The 6370-nt window shown below is 45.4% G+C and overlaps 1 protein-coding gene across 2 annotated transcripts in view; it reads right to left on the reverse strand.

The window, feature by feature from the left end:
• PCMTD1 (protein-L-isoaspartate (D-aspartate) O-methyltransferase domain containing 1) overlaps nt 1–420 on the reverse strand; it is a 40674-nt gene extending 40254 nt beyond the window's left edge. Inside the window, exon 1 of one of the 2 annotated variants that reach the window (XM_035317656.1) lies at nt 336–420. The gene's annotated coding sequence lies outside the window, so the exon portion shown is untranslated. The remainder of the gene's footprint in view (nt 1–335) is intronic. The other variant, XM_035317655.1, reaches the window with a different exon arrangement.
• Nucleotides 421–6370: the final 5950 nt, after the last annotated feature.

The raw sequence follows: 6370 nt of genomic DNA on the forward strand, positions 1-6370 counted from the left end.
GGGGGGGGGGGAAGGAGGAGGCACAGGCTGCCGAGGGCGTACGCAGGCGGTCCCCGTCCCGGACCTCCCCCCCCGCAGGGGCAGGCTGTACAAAAACAACACCTCCCCCCTCCCCAAAAATCCCCGTTCTTCTCCCCAAAATCCAACCCTCCAACCCCTGTCCTCTCAACAAAAAAACACAAAACACGCGCCTGCGCGTAGGGCCAACGGACAATAGGCAACAACGCTTCCTTTGGGGGGGGGTGAGGGGTTCCCGTGTCCCCCCTCACCCCACATAGCGACCCCCAGGACCCCCCCTTGCGCCCCCCGACCCCTTCTCGCCCCCCGGCACCTACCCGGCCCGCAGCTGGCCGCGCGAGGGGACGGTCGGAGCCGCTCCGGTCGATCTGCGCGAAGAACCGCGGGGGCTATCGCCCACCGGGGGGGGTAGGGGGGGTGTCTGGGGGTGCCGGGGCAGGCGGGGGACGCCGCGTGCCCCCCGCTAGGGCCGAGGTGCGGGGCCACCGCCGCTGTTTGTTGGTGTGAGACGGCGCCGCCGGGGGAGGAGGGGCCCCAACAGCTGAGAGGATGTAAACAGAAGGTCACGTGACGCGCCCGGCGAAGGGAGCCGGGCCCCCTCCGCGCCGGCTTTACAGGGGAAGGGGGGGGGAGGGTGGTGGATTCGGTCCGTGATTGGTGGCGCTTAGAGAGACTGAGAACCAATGGGAGGCCTGCGTTCACGGTTGTCGTCATCAGTCGCCGGGGCACGAGGGGATGCTTTCCTTCCCTCCGCGACCCGGGCCGGCTGGCGGCGGGCCAGGCCCCGAGGCCGGGGGAGGGATGGGGAGTGGGGAACGGGGCCCGGCCGTCGTCGGGGGGCGCTGGGGGTGTCAGAGGGACCGGGGGTGTCCGGGGGATGGCCCCGGAGGGGGGACCGGCACCAGCAGGAGGGCGAAGGAGGACGCGCAGTTGCGTAGAGCCAAAAAAAAACGGAAAATTTTGTAGTTTAGGAGAGATCCCAGGGCGGGCTGAGGGGAGTTTGGGAAAGGAGGAAGGGCCGTGGGAGGGCGGCGACGGGGCTGAGCGGCAGGGAGGGCAGCCCGGGGCGCCACGGCGAAGCCCGAGGTGACCACAAGTGTGGGTCGTGGGGAGCTCCGGCCCCGAGGGGCGTCTCGCGGGCATCCTCTCACATTTGGCTTCAGAGGGAGGTGGAGGGATGATGAGGGATTTGGGGAGTCAGAGAGCAGGAAAGTAGGCTCCTGCTGGTGGTTTCAGGAACCAAAGCAAAAGTTTAGCAGTGGCAGGACTTGCAGCTTGGCTGATCTGCATTCCTTTGAGGAAAGGAATGAGAAAGATAGGGTCAGAAAATGGATGATGCTCTGGTGGAACGCTAAGTTTATACTGACCAACTGTTCAAGTATGGTTTTTTTAGGGATTTAAGGCAACTGGGATATGAAACCTGAAGATGTTATGGATGGATGTATGGATGTTACAATTAAAACAGCAGCTCTGGTACCTCAGTGACATTTACGATGACAATTTAATCTGGAGCAGTTTAAACATTGAGAGTCTTGCAAAATGCAATTGAGAGGCGTTTTGAGTTTTAGCCAACATTTGAGTACTGGTGGCACAGGATTTCTAAAAGTCCTGAGAAATGAACTACATAAAAATGTAGCTGGTAAGAGGCTGGGAGTGAGTATAACAGGGGGATGGGGACCTTGAGGGGGGATAGTTAAGACATGCAGCACTCACCTAAAGTGGAGGTAATTGACAGCATTAGGGGGGAGAGTTTCTGACAAGCTAAGGCTGAGAAATGATTTTACCTTTTGTTAGTTTGAGCTATTCAACTAGTCATGTTACTGCTCTGATGCACCCTTGCATGACAGGAATGGAGGAGAAACAGAAATTTTCCATGTTTACATTGAAATATGCCTCATCCTCAGATAATAAATACTTTTTGCTGACCCTAAATAGTGAATGTTTTTTCCACAAAGAATTTTTGGATAGGTTTGTAAGTGTGTGCAATGCCCTGCCTAGTGGGCATGTGATTTCCTCCTTTTCGTTCCCTCTCCATCATATTCCTAGATCTGCTCACATATAACCAACACATCCCCATTACTTGACAGACAAAATGCACTTAATCAATATTCACTCAGGACAGAAGTGTCCATATTTTGCTCATTTGATTTTAAGGACATTTTCTGATAGCTGTTTTCCTTAAAGATTACCATGGTATGAACTAACATTGTTTTCTTCCCATTTGCAGTGCACATGAACATCAGATTAGGAAGGTCATTCTGCCCTCCTCTCTCAAAGCTGAAAAGAAGCTTCAATATTGAGGTCTAACAGAAAATTCTACCCAGTCAATTACGGTTCTAGTAATGCCTGTTACCCATCTTCAAAACCAGAAGTAAGGTGCATATTTTCTGTTGCAGTATCTTGCGTCTTGATGAAAAGCACTTCCTAATTAGAGCACAGTGAACATCCCTTCACTCCCATAAAGCAATGGTTATTTAAACTAAAGTGCCCCTTAAACTTCATTATTCTTCAAAAGTGTTTTGTCTGTTTGTTTGTTTGTTTTTTGGCTTTGTATTTATTTTCTGTGCAGATTTAAGCATTACTTATTCTTTCAGTATTTTGTTCTGTTGTTCTGTTATTTTTTTAATGACTGTACAAATAAAATATGAAGTAGATGACAGGCTCCTGTTTGTCTTCATTCTCTGCTGCTGGTGAAGGTTACAAAATTCACATGCCTACTAGAAATATATGCACTTAAGACTTACATTTTTATAGGTAAATTTGAAATTGGCTACTCATGATCAATATAGAAATGTAGCTGTTACCATACTGAAATGTAAATCAGATATGCACATCAATTTGTTCTGATAACTATTCCAAATAAAGATGATGTCATATAGACTGAGTAGTTAGGAATATTGAATTTCTTACGTACATACAAAAATGTTACTCTTTAGACTAAAACAGCATTAAGGCCTTCCTAAACATGGCAGCAGCTTAGAAGTAGAATGATGCAAACAGCTTTCATTGGATATAGCCCTCTTAATTTAAAAGTAACAATGTATAATTTACAATGTTTATATTTTTGTGCACATCTCAGATTATGAAAACCGTTTATTTATCATAGAATCATAGAATCATAGAATATCCTGAGTTGGAAGGGACCCTTAAGGATCATCAAGTCCAACTCTTGACACCGCACAGGTCTACCCAAAAGTTCAGACCATGTGACTAAGTGCACAGTCCAATCTCTTCTTAAATTCAGACAGGCTCGGTGCAGTGACCACTTCCCTGGGGAGCCTGTTCCAATGTGCAACCACCCTCTCTGTGAAGAACCCCCTCCTGACGTCCAGCCTAAATTTCCCCTGCCTCAGCTTAACCCCGTTCCCGCGGGTCCTGTCACTAGTGTTAATGGAGAAAAGGTCTCCTGCCTCTTGACAACCCCTTACGAGGAAGTTGTAGACTGCGATGAGGTCTCCCCTCAGCCTCCTCTTCTCCAGGCTGAACAGGCCCAGTGACCTCAGCCGTTCCTCGTACGTCTTCCCCTCCAGGCCTTTCACCATCTTCGTAGCCCTCCTCTGGACACTCTCCAACAGTTTCATGTCCTTTTTATACTGTGGTGCCCAGAACTGCACACAGTACTCGAGGTGAGGCCGCACCAGCGCAGAGTAGAGCGGGACAATCACCTCCCTTGACCTACTAGCGATGCCGTTCTTGATGCACCCCAGGATACGATTGGCCCTCCTGGCTGCCAGGGCACACTGCTGGCTCATATTCAACTTGCTGTCTACCACGACCCCCAGATCCCTCTCTTCTAGGCTGCTCTCCAGCGTCTCATCGCCCAGTCTGTACATGCAGCCAGGGTTTCCCCGTCCCAGGTGCAGGACCCGGCACTTGCTCTTATTGAACTTCATGCGGTTGGTGATCGCCCAGCTCTCCAACCTGTCCAGATCCCTCTGCAAGGCCTTTACGCCCTCATTTGAGTCCACAACTCCTCCAAGTTTGGTGTCATCAGCAAACTTGCACAAAATACCCTCTATTCCTACATCCAGATCATTTATAAAAATATTGAAAAGTACCGGCCCTAAAATGGAGCCTTGAGGGACCCCACTGGTGACCGCCCGCCAGCCTGACGCAGCTCCATTTACCATAACCCTTTGGGCCCTGCCCGTTAGCCAATTGCTCACCCATCGTATGATGTTTTTATTTAGCTGTATGGTGGACATTTTGTCCAGTAGGATCCTATGGGAAACCGTGTCAAAAGCCTTGCTGAAGTCCAAAAAAATCACATCAGCTGGTTTCCCTTGGTCCACCATACGGGTGATCTTATCATAAAAGGAAATCAGGTTAGTTAGGCAGGACCTACCCTTCACAAACCCATGCTGGCTGGGACCAATGACTGCTTTGTCCCCCAGGTGCGCCTCAATAAGTCCGAGAACCAACTTCTCCATGATTTTACCAGGCACTGACGTGAGACTGACAGGCCTGTAATTGCTAGGGTCTTCTTTCTGACCCTTCTTGAAAATTGGCACAACATTTGCCAGCTTCCAGTCTACTGGGACCTCTCCAAATTCCCAGGATCGTTGAAAAATAATTGATAGAGGTTCCGCGATGACATCCGCCAGCTCTTTCAGCACCCGGGGATGAATCCCATCCGGACCCATGGATGCAATGCATTTAAATTCAATGCATTTAAAGTGGTTTGCCTTGAGTCAGTTTCAGCTTTATGTTCTGTGGTACTGAATAATTTTCAAGTATTTTCATATGCTTTGGGAGATATATATATATATATATATTTTTTTTTTTCTTAAAATGTTGTTTTCAGAGATACTCAGGTACCAAAATGGCCTCTAAAGATTGACCTTGTAAAATTTTTGGCCAAGTTTTAGCTGACAGCTTTCAAAATATTTTTGATGTTCTGAAATGCAGTCTAAAATAACGTTATAACATTATAATGTTCTGTTGGGTATCTTAAGATTTGGATTTCTTAGGTAGTACCCATACCAAGTAAGAACTTCTTTCCTCCCTATGGAAAGCTACAGGAAGGAGAAGGACTTAAAAGACCCACATTTAAGCTCAGTGTCAGTTATTTCACATTATGGTGCATGCATTTGAACATTGACACAAGTTTTTAGACAACACTGAAAATTAAAAATTGTCATTTTGAAACAGTGATCATTTTCTAATGCTGCCGCTTTCTGTAGTTAATGAAAACAGATTTTACAGGTGTTTTTTTTCCTTTGCATTGACTTTTCTAGGTGTGTAAAAAAGACATATAGTACAAAGGCATAGAAATAAACCCTAAAGTAGGTGTTTTAACTAAGACTATTTAATATTATGTGGGTTATCAGCCATTTGTTTTACCTACTGATGAACATCAAAAAGTATTGCTCTGAATGCCAGCACTTAACTTCCTCAACCACAGTTGTTACAGCTAGTGTCTAGATATATAGTTTTAGTTAGCTCAAGAAAAATAATGAAGAAGTAATTGATCATGGCCCTGAAATCCAAAAAAAATAGAATTTCTTCTTCATGGAAAGTACTTGTACCTGAGCTTTCAACTGATGCTTTATGAAGGGAATAAAATTAAATTAAATCAGGATGTAGTGTTGGGTCTGCACGAGTCTGAAAAATATACGTAAGAAGCACCCCACAGAAAGTAATAAATTAAAGATGAACCAATGTAGAATATAAGTTACAACTAAAATACTATGGGAATTTAATTATCCAAAAATGCATAAAACTAAAGCTAAATTTCTGTTTAAAGCGTAATCCCTGGGTATTCTCTATATATTCAGATGAATTGGCTTGAGTGAGATGTTGCAAAGATCTGGGTAAGTAGGATTTGATAATATATCATAATTTTTGTTACAGTTTCTTGTTTGAAAGTTGCTTTTAAAATAATAGAAATGTTAAGATCTTCTAATCCAGTAAGACCAATTGTTAGTGATCGAATTGAATGAAATAATTGTGAAAGATACAGTATTGCCAACTCTTGCAAATTTAATGCTTTCTATCCAACATTTTTCCTTATTGAGAATGATCATCATCTTCCATTATGCCAGTGAAGCATGAACAAGAAGTTGGCCTCAAAGAGATGGCAGCACCGGAGTTTTCAGTTAATGGTATTTGCTGTCTCTGTCTCCTTTATTGTCATTAGAGGCACAAGTCATGACCAATGTAGCACAGCCATTAGAAATTTAAAATGTTGGAGTTGAAGAATTCTTGGCAAACAGTTCCAGAAGTAGCAGCCATATATAAGATAAGAAGAATTCATTATTTTCTGAAGTTACCCTTAGTCCAATATTTAGATTTATTTGAAGATCAGAAACTGCTGCTTTCCTTCTCCTCAAAATAAAAATAGTATCTTCAT

Source organism: Oxyura jamaicensis, chromosome 2 (genome assembly GCF_011077185.1).
Source record: "Oxyura jamaicensis isolate SHBP4307 breed ruddy duck chromosome 2, BPBGC_Ojam_1.0, whole genome shotgun sequence".
NCBI lineage: Eukaryota > Metazoa > Chordata > Aves > Anseriformes > Anatidae > Oxyura > Oxyura jamaicensis.